The sequence below is a fragment of the Loxodonta africana genome, chromosome 7 (assembly GCF_030014295.1).
Source record: "Loxodonta africana isolate mLoxAfr1 chromosome 7, mLoxAfr1.hap2, whole genome shotgun sequence".
Classification (NCBI taxonomy): Eukaryota; Metazoa; Chordata; class Mammalia; order Proboscidea; family Elephantidae; genus Loxodonta; species Loxodonta africana.
This window is the reverse complement of record NC_087348.1, coordinates 132806758-132820621: the sequence shown is the minus strand read 5'-3', so window position 1 is coordinate 132820621 and position 13864 is coordinate 132806758. Positions and strand designations below refer to the sequence as shown.

General features: G+C 36.7%; 1 protein-coding gene across 7 annotated transcripts in view; it reads right to left on the bottom strand.

The window, feature by feature from the left end:
* Positions 1 to 13864, bottom strand: part of SIK2 (salt inducible kinase 2) — a 136573-nt gene that overhangs the window by 85611 nt on the left and 37098 nt on the right. Inside the window, exon 4 of one of the 7 annotated variants that reach the window (XM_064288902.1) lies at positions 7628 to 9720. The exons of 5 other annotated variants lie outside the window; for them this stretch is intronic. The gene's annotated coding sequence lies outside the window, so the exon portion shown is untranslated. The remainder of the gene's footprint in view (positions 1 to 7627; positions 9721 to 13864) is intronic. One more of the 7 variants, XM_064288904.1, reaches the window with a different exon arrangement.

The window sequence follows — 13864 nt, the reverse complement described above, 5'->3', positions numbered from 1 at the left end:
TATTCCAACAGTTTCCAAAGAGGACCTTTATGCGTCCAGTCTCTTCTGTCCCCAATGCATCCTATGCACTACCAGATTATACTTAACTAAAACACTGCTTTTACAGTATTTCGTTCTGTTGTCCATAGGGTCATAATGTCGTACACAGGACCTTAATGTTTTCATAGTGTTTCCTTCTGTTATACACAGGGTTGCTGTGACTTGGAACCAACCTGATGGCACCTAACAACAACAACGTAACATTATTCCTCAATTCAAGAACACTCCTCTCTGACTTCAGCAGTTCCCCAGTGTGCTCTGCAAGATATTAATGGACGCTACGTGAAATGAGAGACTTGGTAATTAAGAAAAGTTTGAAAATTACAAGATTAAAGTATTTACTACAGACTTTCTCAGTCTTTAATTTGCTAATGTGCAATGGGAGTCTCTAGGAGAAGGATTTAATATGTTTCCTACTGTTCATAACTAAAGAATCCTTCGAGGAGCAGGCCAAGAACTGGCATTTGTGGAATATGTTATAAGAAATACTGGCCTGTAGTAGTATCTACTATTCAAAACTGCCATCAGGGGTCTGGGTAAAAATGAACAGAAGAGAGTTGTCTTTGGTACCCTCCCTACTTCCTTTTCCCATCCCTCTTCTCTTTCTTACCAACAGAGCTTATCAACACAAACAAATCTCTAATTGCAGGTACGTGCACTGGCACACATCTTTGAAACGAAGAGTCTTTTTGGTCCTCTAACCTATTTTTGTTTTCGTTTTGATCCATAAATAATCTTATTCTTTAATGATGTTATAGTTTGAATCTTTGGCTTGCATACCATACCACAGTCTCATAGAAGATACAATATTTTTATTTTTTGAACATTTTATTGTGGTTTGGGTAAAAGTTGACAAAGCTAATTAGTTTCCCTTCAACAATTTACACACATTTTGTTTCGTGACATTAGTTGCAGTCCCCGCAATGTGACAGCACTCTATCCCCTTTCTCCCTGGTTTCCTCGTTTCCATTCACCCATCTTTCCTGCCCCTTCTTGCCTCTGAACTTTGTTTTTGGGCAAATGCTGCCCTTTTAGTCTCATATGGTTGATTGTTCAGACGAGCACGTTCCTCATGGGTGTTATGGTTCACTTTATAGGCCTGTCTACTGTTTGGCTGAAAGGTGATCTTCAGGAGTGGGTTCTGTCCAGTTTTGAAGGGTGTCTTTAAGGGCCATTGTCTTGGGAATGATACTCAATATTTTCAGATTCATCTTAATCACTGGTACACACGAACTCAGCAAGATACAGACCATGCAAAGTGTGACATTCTTACTAGAAATTAATCTTGAAAAATAGGCTACATAACACATCATGGATATTAAATCTCTTAGGTTCAAGTTTTGGAAAGTATCTTTACTGGTACTATAATCTTATATGGTAGGCTCGTTGTGAGGAAAGGACTTTCCCTAAATTGTATTTCAAACTTTGTAAGAATTTCATGACGGACTATCCAATATTTCTGATGACAGTAGGAAGTACTATTTCATAGAAACCAATGTATTCATTACTGAGAATCTCAGAAGAACTGTCTATAAGAACTCAGAAAATGGATCTAAAAAAAGGCATATACTAGACATATTTCAGTGTACCTGTTTGCCATGCCATTTGGGGGAGTCCTCAGTCATAGCACACAGGCCTTGTTTTATACATGTGATCTTCCTCTCTGGGCCATAGCTAACTGGGAAAGGGGTACACACTTGACTCAAAAATAACTGTAGCAAACTGTCTTTCATTCTGATAGAATTCCAATTTTGTTCAGTAAAATTCCCAAAGTAATTTCCATTTTAAAAGAGCTTATCCACCAATGAATATGAACATGAATCTTTGAACAGATGGGCTTTTTTTCTGGGTCCCCTTCAATGGACTGCCATTCCCTTCCACCTTCTAGATATAAGGCTTCATTTACCACAGAGGAAAATCACCTCAACCCTAACTCCAGAGGTGGGCCTGATTAGGTCTCAGGGTAATCCCATTTCCCTTGCCAGTGACAGATTCGTTAACAGCATATTCTGGTGGCTTCTTTTTCTTACCAACAAGACTTATTAATTTAAATAAATCTTTAACTGCAATTCTGGCCAATGAGGCAGGAGGGGGAAATCTGCTCCTTTTAGAAACAGATTTTAAGAAAATCTTCCTTACTCTTAAGAAAAAGCCACGGGAAGAAACGGCCACTTCTTCCTCTGAATGTTGCTGTCTCTGCACGTGACACCTGGAACTGCTGTAGCCATTTACTAAGGATGAAGCCAATACGGAGGATGGCAGAGGGAAGGGATGGAAAGAACCTGGGGTTCTTGATGACACTGTTGAGTCTCCAAATCAACTCCCAAATTTACCCTACTTCTGGACTTCCTGTTATATGAGATAATACATTTCCTCATTTATCAGCCAATTTGAGTCAGATTTTTAGTCCTTGTAGCTGAAAGGAAAAGGAGTCCTGGTGATGCGACAGTTAAGCGTTTGGCTGCTAACCGAAAGGTCAACCATTTGAACCGACGGGCCACTCCACAGGAGAAAAGACCTGGCAATCTGCTCCTGCAAAGATTAAGCCTAGGAAGCTCTATGGGGCAGCTGTACTCTGACACATGGGGTCACTATGAGTGGAAAATTGACTTGACGGCACCTAATGACAAGCTGAAAGGATGCTACATCAGAAAGGATGCTATGGCTTATGGTTTGGATTAAAAAGTGAGTTGAGTTTATCAGATTCCCTCTCTCGGGAAATGCTGAAACTGAGAGACAAAGAGGGAAGCTGCCAGTTAGTTGTGAGAACCCGAGCTGAGAGAGTATATAAAAACAGGGAGCTCTTACGAGCCACTGTAAAAGGAATAAGCAAAGGAAGCCTGCTAGGAAAGAGGTTACGAGGGATAGAGAGATGTGTGCTAGAAGCACAGAAACCATCAGAAAGAACAAGATTTCCCTTAAATGGGAAACATTTCTTAAATGAAAAACATCTTTTAGCTGTCAAGTTCCCATGATGCCTAGCTATGCTTCATTTCTTACTTTTGAATCACCAGGAGACATCTGTGAAAGCTTATAGTGTGTTCCCCTTCACAAGAGTTAGCTGAGTGTGGTCTCTGCACTCTGCTCTCTGCCACTGAACTCGTAGGGTAGATGGGGAGGGAAAATCAAATTGGACTAATACTAAAAATTAAAAGGGGCTAACAATAACAAATGAGAGCCTAAAGAATGGCTCCAATTGTAGGAAAATTTAACAAAGAACATTAGAAAAGTAAGCAAAAAGTGAACAAAATGATCACAAAATAGTAAGTATTAAATGAATTGGTCACTAAAAGAGAATAAATCATGTAAGTGTCAAAGATGTTCTACAGATGGCAAAAAGGTATCCAAATCAGCATTATTTTCAAATCTTTTCCTGACATGTTTTTACCTTTCATTGATTTTCTTATGCTTTTGGAAAACAATGCCAGGGTTTGATATTCTCTTTCTGCAATCTCTCTCCCATCTGGTGCATCTTTCCTCCACTCCTGCCCCCCTTCCACCCCCGCCTCAGTTGAGTCATGCTGTTATTATCCTACACTAGTCCCGACTGCGTTTCAGTGGGGTTACTGCAATACTTGTCAAGGTCTTTCCCAATTCTAATCTAAGTGAATTTTTCTAAAGCAGAATTCTGAATATGTCATTCCTCTATTTAAAAACCCTCAATAGCTCTTCTATGACTGTAGCATTAATTAGTCATACTTCTCTTTAGTCAACTTTGTACACAAGAACATCCATAAAATATAATTTCGACCTACCTATGTCCTTACTCTCTCTCCCTACTTCCATCTCCCCCTACCACCCTTTCCCCCTGTGTCCCAGTCAGCCTGAACTGCTGTGTTAGCCATGTGAACCTCATAACTTTCTACTTCTGCACTTTAGCTTATGCTGTTACTGTCATCCGAAATGTGCTGCCTACATCAAAAAAGGAATAGAAGTTTCTGAGGAAAGTAAAAAAACTGAAAGGGAATTGGATAATTAGCTTACCAGCAATTCAGGTCAGAATTTCATAACATGACTATTTTATTTGAAATGCCAGAATCACTATCAGTAAACATTATGTATTACGTGTAAGGCACAATGCAAAACAAATGTTCAGATATTTCAGAAATGTTAGCAAATGCATTTCGGAAACAACCTGAATGGGGTATTTTGCATTATGAATAACTTGTCCCTGTTTTTTTCCATTAACCTCAATGAGTTTCTCGAAAAAGAGATAAAATGATGGTGACAACTACTATTTCTATTATCTTCACAGAATGGTAAGGCAGGAGTAAACAAACTGCACATATGCAGGGTGAGTAACAGGCTAGCTTGCAGTCACATAATAGCCAGGACACACATATCCTTATGTAAAGGCCTATGAGCATGTGGCTATTCTGAACAAAATTATCAGCATATGAATATATTTATGACATTAACCTTTTTGGTAAACTGGAAAATAACACATTCCCAAGTAAATGAATAGTGACAACTATTAATAATAACAGAAAAATGGCTTAAGGCAATATAACGTTCTTGGTTGACTCCACCCTGGTCTACAGAAGCTGAATCTTCATTCAGTTATCTCAATCTTTTAATAAACAGTTACAGAGTATCTACTATATGCTGTAGGCTAAGTATTCTGCCAGGTGCTAGAGATACAAACATAAATAAGAGTTGCTCTTTGCCCCTCAAGCAGTTCAGTTGAGTAGGGAAGACAGAACTATAAGCATACAATTATAAAACAGCAAGTATAGCATTGAGAGAGAGAGTCTGAAGGCCATTTATGGAGCCACACAGAAGAGATTTCTACCTAATCTACCTAGCAGGAGGGAGTCAATAGAGGTGTCTCAGGCCACAGTTCTTTCAACAACACCTATTATCACCATCATTGTCATCATCAAAAGCCTCTGTATAGTTTAGCCAAAAAACTAAGCAGCAGATACCCCAGATTATAGGCAATAGTTAATATAAAAAGACATAAAGGAATTATTGATATCCCCTGATCTATATAAAGAAGTTTAGGATTTCAGATCTTTTAACCAAGTATATAAAGTGACTAAAACCTGTTGCTGCTGAGTCAACTTCGACTCATGGCGATCTTAAAGGACAGAACAGAACTGCCCCACAGGGTTTCCGGCTGGTAGATTTGAACTGCCGACCTTTTAGTTAGCAGCCACAGCTCTTAACCACTGTGCCACCAGGGCTCCAGAAGTGACTAAAGGAAGACAAAAAAAAACCCAGGTGAATAAATAATTTAAATATTTAAGAAAAAAAAAAATTTAAAGTTCTCTGGCTTTCATTTATACATATTTCATTTACTCATTTATACATATTTGAAGGATCCACTGATAAATCTAATAAGTTGTTTAACGTATTAGAAAATGCTTTATATATAAAAAAAATTATAGTCTGATTAAATTTTGTCTCAAAGGAATGACTGCAATACATTCTGAAATCAGATTTCCTACTCCTAACTGTCTTCTAAAGTGTCTGCATCTCCAGTGAAAAACAAGAATAGTCAATACCTGGGGAGGGAAATTTCACTTCACAGAAAACATAAAGCCACATTCACCACCAAGCTTTGGTACTACACTCCTCTAAAAGTGTTCAGTTGATGGGTGCACAGATTCTTAATAAGCCACAACAGATGGACATAGTTAGTGAAACACGGTTATGACTGAAAAGAGGTAATTGATGACAAGCAGAAAAATGTACAATTCTCACTTGCATTTAGGTGTGGGGAACTAATTTGAAAAGCTACTCAAGATGCCTGTCTTAGAATTGTAAAGCAACACTTTAAAAAGTCAGTTTATGCCAATCTAACAAAGCGCAATATTAAAGAATTTACCTTTCATTTGAAATAACTCACATATTTGGTCTTTATGTAGGTAGAACTATAAGCAGGGGTACCAAGCCGATAAAGTCATACAACTGAGTCAAGAAATAAGTAAAGAAAAAGAGGCAAGTAAACAGTACTTATTTTGGCTATACAATCTGACCACCATCAAATGCTGTTTGAATAATAATGACTCAAATCTTGGAGTATTCTACATTGTAAAGAGGAAAAATCTACAGCATAAGAGATCATGTAGCAACCAGACAGTTCAGCAGGAAAAATATTTAGCAGAGAAAAGGAAATATGTACTCTAAGCCTGATATCTAGACTTGTTTGTTTTTCCATAAGGATTCACCCAATCATTGGAGCTTCTAAGAACCCCTCCCCCATTTAAACACGTTTACTTTGTACTGAAAATTGAAATAACACAACAGAAATTCCTTTAAGGGGGATCATTTTTACAGAGCAGAAAAAACTCTACTAACATATTTTACTGCAATTAAGCATTACCTGAACAATATACCGTAAATCACCAACTTCTGCTCTTACTTTCCCTGCAGTCATTTGTTGCAAATTCTTAACAATGGATCTCATCTTATGATTGATTTTGTTCTTGTGGTTGTTAGGTGCCACTGAGACAGTTCTGACTCATAGTGGCCTCATGTACGTACAACAGAGCGAAACACCGTCCAGTCCTATGCTATCTTCACAATTACTGCTATGCTTGAGCCCATGGTTGCAGCCACTGTATCAATCCATCTCGTTGAGGGTTTTTTCTCCTTTTCACTGAACTTCTACTTTACTAAGGAAACCCTGGTGGCGTAGTGGTTAAGTGCTACAGCTGCTAACCAAAGGGACAGCAGTCCAAATCCGCCAGGCGGTCCTTGGAAACTCTATGGGGCAGTTCTACTCTGTCCTATAGGGTCACCATGAGTCAGAATCGACTGGATGGCACTGGGTTTGGCTGTTGGTTTCTACTTTACTAAACACAATATCCTTGTCTAGGGACTGGGGAATTCAGAATCCTAAAATACACATGTAAGTGCCAAAAAATGGCCAATCAATAAAATGGAATCAAGCAAAGTGAAATCTGAAAGGCATTAAACTATACAGACAACTTATAAATTGCAGATAACATGAAAGGGAGGAATGACTGATCTGCAAAGGGAAAAAGCAACTCACTTCACAGAAACATCCTGGCTTGCCCCACAGTGATTCTAAAATTATTGGTGGAACATTTTGGTACTGGCACTGAAACTGGATCAAATCTACTTCTGGTATAATTCTCTGGCATAAGTCTCCATCCTGTTGCTACAATTAACCATTCCTCATGGTTTTAAGTTCTCAGAAAGCTTCTGAGGAAAGCAATATGGACATTTATGTCTGTATCCAATCTGATCTCCATCCTGTGAGGAAGAGAAGGTTTTCTTTAAACCACAATTTAAGGGCTCTGAAGTACTTTTTCATTTGTAAATGCCAATTCCCTTCCCCACTGCCTTTCTTGTTAGATCTTCTCTTTTCTCTCCTGCTGTTGGAGCAATTCTTCTGGGGGAGGAGAAGGGCATCTGGCACCAAAGCTGAAGGTCAAGTTACTGAGCATCTCTGCACTGAGGAGGAAGGATGAGAGACTGCTTTTTTCACTCTACAGTTCCCGGAACAATTCCAGAAATAACACATTCAAATTCAAGTCTGAAATGATTTTTATAATGATTAAAGACCCTCCAACTGAGCTGTCTTTTCATTCAAAGTAACAATGTCTTATCCCGTTACCTCTATTGCTGGATCTTCTCTTCTCTGTCCTGCTTTTAGGGCAGCACTTCTGGTGGAGGGGAAGGGTAGTTGGTACCAGGCCTGAGGGTCAAGTTACTGAAGCTATCAGTATTTCTGAGGATACAGGATGAGAAGCTGCTGTGTCTTCCTGGGAATTTTCTTCTGGGGGCATCTGGAAAGACTCAGGATTCAAGGTTGGGTTAAAACTTTGGTGGTTGGTTCATGGAAGCTAAACTTGACACTTCTCCTGGATCTCTGGATCTAGATGGGAAGGTGATGCTCAAGGTTCTCAAACTGCTACAAATTGGGCTAGAAAGGACTCCAGCCCAGTTTGGGCCTTCCAAAAGTTTTAAAAGAAAAAAATGAGATAACTTGCCATTTACTAAGGATCTGTATCTACTAGGGACTAAGCTAGGAGATGACGACCCCAAAATGAATAAAATAGACTATCCGAAGCAAGGATACTTCCTTGATGAAGGAAACAAACAGTGGAAATACAATGTTTCAGCATTGATGCAGATGTGAGTAAGTTGTTAACAAAGCGGGATGATGTAAGTACCAAACTCTTCAACTTACTGGGAACTGTCTTCCTTTCAAAGTACAGTCCTAATCTTTAATTTACACTTCGAAGTTCTCTAAGTATTGCAATGTATGTTTTTCAATATTACAAATATTGCCAGCCCATGTGGAACTTATTCACACTTCCATGATTTTATTTTGTATCATTCTTACTACCAGAAATATTCTTCACCCTCCTACATATCAGGCCTTATTATTTGTCTTTATGTACTCAAACTAAGTAGCCATATAGTATAGCGCAGTGGTTCTCACACTTCAGTGTACTTAAGAATCGTTTTGGGAAGCCTGTTAAAAATGCAGAGTCCTGGATTGTACATTAAAGGAGTCTGATTCAGCAAATCTGGTATGGAACTTAGGAACCTCTAAACAGGTACTCAATAAAATTTTGATGTTTGTGGTCTACAAATCATGCTTTGAGAAACACTAGTATAATGGTTAAGAGCACAGACTTTTTAATAAAGACTCCTCTGGGCTTGAATCCTACCTCTTTCACTTACTAACTGTGTTACCTTGGGCAGGTTTATTTTACTTTTTTGAGTCTTCTTTCCCTCATCTATAAAATGACAATGATAATACACCCACCCATGGGAGGCTTACATGAGACAATGCATACAACATGATTAGTTGAGTATCTGGCACATGGTAATTATTTTATAAACACCATTTATTGTTATTAGAATCATTAGCAACTATTTTAAAACTTTTCAAAACAAGGTCATCTTAATCTGGTTGGTTCTGCTTCCCCAACCTTACATTAGTTAGATGCTCATTTACATGAATTTCAAGGTACTCTCGTCTACATTTAAGTGCTCCCTGTTTTCCATGGTGACTTGCTTAAAATTGGAGTGACGTGGCAAAGGGAGTTCCCAGATGATATTAATGACATATCATCCTATCACCAGGATTCTTGGCAAAAGTATAAACGAGGAGATTTGATTTTGATACCCTACCAATTTCTGTTGTTCATCCTCTCTCCTGCCCAGGGCCACGATACAAGTGCCCCGGTTTGACCATAAATGTGTTAAAAAGTCAGAAGTGATTTATTTATGTTGGTCATAGTTCCCTAGCCACCAATTTCCCATAGACTTACTGTTTCCAACAAGATTTAAATTTATAAGTGTTTTCTGTGTTAACTCAGGATTTTATGACATTGTTCTATATTACTTTGAATCTGTTGATAGATTAGATCTAAAATATTTTCAAAGTTTTTTTTTTTTGCCCCAAAACTAGACTCATCTTTCTTTAAGGCAGGGACTATCCCTTTTATTTCTGTATGCTTCCATGGTGTATACTCAATAAATTTGATAGAGTCTAAGAAACTGGCATCTAAATGAGATCTTAGAAGCACTGGGTACATTACCTTCATTATATAAAGTTATATGGGATACATACTTACATAAAGAGCTGTCAATGGCTCCTTGGTATAGTCAATAATTACTCACAAGCAGCATTTATGTAAAGGTTTTGGAATAGCAAGTTATCTCCACTGAAATCATCAGTCTACTGAAGTCACCCTGGATAGGGTAATATATTTGCCATTAATAAAACCAAAATCACAACCTATTATAAGGAAGCAATTTAATCAAACTGAAGTGCCTACCATAGAATAGTAGGTTTTCGATATAAAACAAACAAACAAACAAAAACCATTGCTGTCAAGCTGATTTTGACTTATAGCAATCCTACAGGACAGAGGAGAACTGCCCCAGATTTTCCAAGGAGCGCCTAGTAGATTAGAATTGCTCATCTTTTGCTTAGCAGCCGCAGCTCTTAACCACTTTGCCACAAGGGTTTCAATACATATCAATAAATGAAGGAACGTACAAACAATGGTTACCTGTAAGCACATTATTTTTCTTAAAAAACGAAAAATGCCAAAATCCTAAAACTAAAAACAAAGAAACTTCCCATTACAACTCATTTAGAGCCACCCAATTCCTATAGCTTACTACATTAATAACTCAAACTTAAATTACCTTTAATCTTACTTTACTGAATTAAAGAATAGTTTTCTTTGCGTAGATTATGCAAAATATTAATTATTTCAACAACTAATATTTAGCTTGTAGTATCTTAATATAAATCTAACATGAACTCAGAAATGCGCTTAACAAAAAACAGAAGGGGCCTAAAAATCACTTTTATTTCCGTGTATAAATTCAAAGGTTAGAAAACACAAAATTTTCTCTATTTGAAACTCATAATAAAAGTACTATTTCTAAAACGTCCACTTGAAGCTCAATGAAAGTTAATAAAATTAAAAAGAAAAAAAAAAGTGCTATTTCTAGAAAACTCATGTCTACTGAGACCAGCCATATTATTAAGACTTGGAGTAAACATAAAAGTAGAGCTCACTTGGTTTTAGCTTACTGAATACAACCTTGCTTCAAGCCTATTATTTTTACTGTCATTTACCTATATAATTATATGAAAAGTATTTTTCCTATTTTAAATATAAAATAACTTATGGAAAAAAAACCCAACATAGTCAAGTCAGTGAATTTATATTTGCTGTTTCAATTAGTTAGAAATGTGAACGGAAAAAATGAAAGAGGTTGAGAATCATTGCTTAAGAAGATCAACATAATAATGTTTATAAGATTTTTAGGTATTGATGTCTACCCTATACTTGCAGCAACCAATAATTATGCCAAAGATTATGTAACTCTACTACAGCGTTGTAGCATTATAATTTTTGTAATGGGTACACAATAAATATATTTTAAAATGACAAGCAAGAAGAATTCTGCTTTTAGGGGAATGCGATTTTCATAAAAGCTTTCCATGTTGACTTTCAATGAAAAGGTTGAAATTCTCTTTACACCTTCAAGAACAAAAAGCAGACCATATTTACTGGTAATTACGTCTATATTTTCCTATAATGATCAGTTTTTCTTCTACTTGTTAACAAATGCATAACAGAGATGGTTTGACCAAGTTATGCTGAAGTTAAGATTTAAAACACATCTAAATTTAAGATATTAAATGATACTTTAAAAAAAAAAAAATTTTTTTTTTTACCGTATTTACATACAGTAAATACATCTAATCCAATGTTTTATGAGGAAAAGATCTACACAATCACAGTCAAATAATACATCTTTCAGGGCTAATAAACTATTCATAGATAACACGGAGAAGACACTGCTACATTTGTATATACCTTGAATTAGTGAACCACTAAACTGTATTTTTCTGCCACTCTTTATCTCCTAGATCAACTTTTGGATGTACAAATACTTATGAGAACTCCTAGGGTAATTAAAATATTTTATGAAAGAGCTATCCTGGAGAAAAGATCTTGTTAGGTATGAGAAAGTAATGTTGAAAAGGCACTAGCAATATCTTCCTTCTGTACTCCCACCACCATTACCACCTGTGCCACAGGGACTCCAAATTAGCACAATAACAAAAGTACAGGCATGCATCTGCACTGCACTTTACCATTTATACTCTCATACACGTTACCTAGGTTTATCCTCATACGGGCCTTGTTAGGTTACCTCAGCAAGCATTATGAGCCCCACTCAGGTGATATAACCACTTAAGTATATCATAAAGCCATGTAATTACACATGGTACCTAGTTGAGTGTTTGTCTAGAATACTACAAGCATCCAAATTCTTTTACTTGGTTACCCTCATTTGTAAGCAAGATGTTACCTGAACTGGCAAAAATAATTTGCTATGCACTTGCAAAACAAAACAAAGAAAACATTATTTTAGAACACAGTGGTCAACAACTAAAGTGTAGAGTGTTTGATTAGCAGATTCAAAGTCAGAGTACAGGCGGATAAATGGAATATGTGCAAGGATCAACAAAATACTGTACTCACAGATGGATAGACAAGTGAGCAGAAAAGAGAATGAAGCTATGTGACAGCACCCTAACCAGCTGTGGTATGCTGAAATACAATAGGTGCTAGAACACTGGAACTGACAGGCTACATGACATACCAATTATGAAATATGTGCAGCCTGACAGAATTTAGGAAAGAATAAGAAATATTCATTTTGCTGACTGACAACTCAAGAACACGAACATTGAAGGGAGACTATAATTGGCAAACAGACATATATTCCAGGATTGGGTACACATGCCATAGCCTCCCATTTAGTTGGACCTTCTCCAGCAGATCTACACTCTAAGATGTCTTCTGAACTTCACCGTAGAGCTGTCTCATTTTTCTTCCAAATGAAAACGTTTTTCAACAGCAAATGCAGTACATGCTCATTGTGAAAAAAATTCAAACATAGAAACACACAAAGTATAAATGAAAACTTCCCCCATTATCCTACCCCTCAGACACAACTACTGACAGCTTGATTTCATATTTTCCAAACTTTTCCCTGTGCCTATGAAAATACGTATGTATAATGAAATACAAATATCTTATGTATAAATATATTTATGCTTTCTAAATATATCACTATGAACCATACATAAACTACTTTAAATAGCAAACAATATTAAATAGTAGTAATAAATTTCACAAGATGGAACCAAAATCTTCTCATGACAGTTTGAGTATTTTGGCTTTCTTTTTCTTCAGATTCCTATGTATTTTGCAGCATGAGAAATATTGTATATTTAGAACATAAATTTAGAAATAAACTAAAAGGTGAATATGAAGCACAGTTTCTCTTAATCCAAACAAATTTTAGCTTTCTGAAATGAAGGATGAAAAGTAAGCCTAAACAACAGAAATGCCGAGAGGGGTAACTTAGAAAATGAAATACATGCCTCGTGGCTAGCATGTTAGGAAAAAATTTTCCCTTTTCCTTAGCCCCTTTTGGGAATATCAGGACTTTCAAAATTAGTCTGACAGTGAAGCAGATGTTAAATATATTGTTTTACTATAATGCTGAGGGAGGTTTTTTTGGTTCTCAAGGTGTTGCCTACTTTCTCATAAATCAATATATAAAAATTATCACTCCATTATGAAAAAGCTGTTATTAAACAATAAAATCTATACATACATTTGTAAAGACTGCCTGACCGCTCTACATTCTAAAACATAATACACATTTTAAAAGCAAAACAAGTTTTAGCTCATTCTTTCAACTACTGTGCGCCTATTATTGTGTCAGGCACTTTACTGGGTGCTGAGGATACAGGAAATGAGTAAGAGACAATAAGGATCTGGAGTCCAGGAAAATGTAAAGGCTGAAGTCAAAGATTTGAGAATCATCTGCCTAGAAGCACTGAAGCCTTGGGAATACAGGAGTTCACAGTGAGACAACGTATAGAACGCCTCTTTTAGGGAACAAGAAAATGAGACAGACAATGGTTTTAAAAGTAAGGAAAGAAACTCATCACAGAAGAGAATTTCCAAGAAAAAGAAATAGTGCTTGCTAAGTGTCAAATTGCAGCAGCGAAAACAAAGAGAATGAGGACTAAAAAGAAGCAATTAGATTTGGCCATTAAGTCACTGGTAACCTTTACCAGATGCTATATTGCCACTGAGTTTGTAACTCTAGACTCTGCAAATATTATCTCTCTCTATTAATGACTGCCTATTTTTTCTGACTTACTATATAACTTTTCTTGTACCTTCTAATACAGCACTTACCACATACCATATTACAGCATAATTTTAAATGTCTTTAATTACCCCTTTGGACAGCACTCTCTCCCTCAATACCTAGATAAGAAACC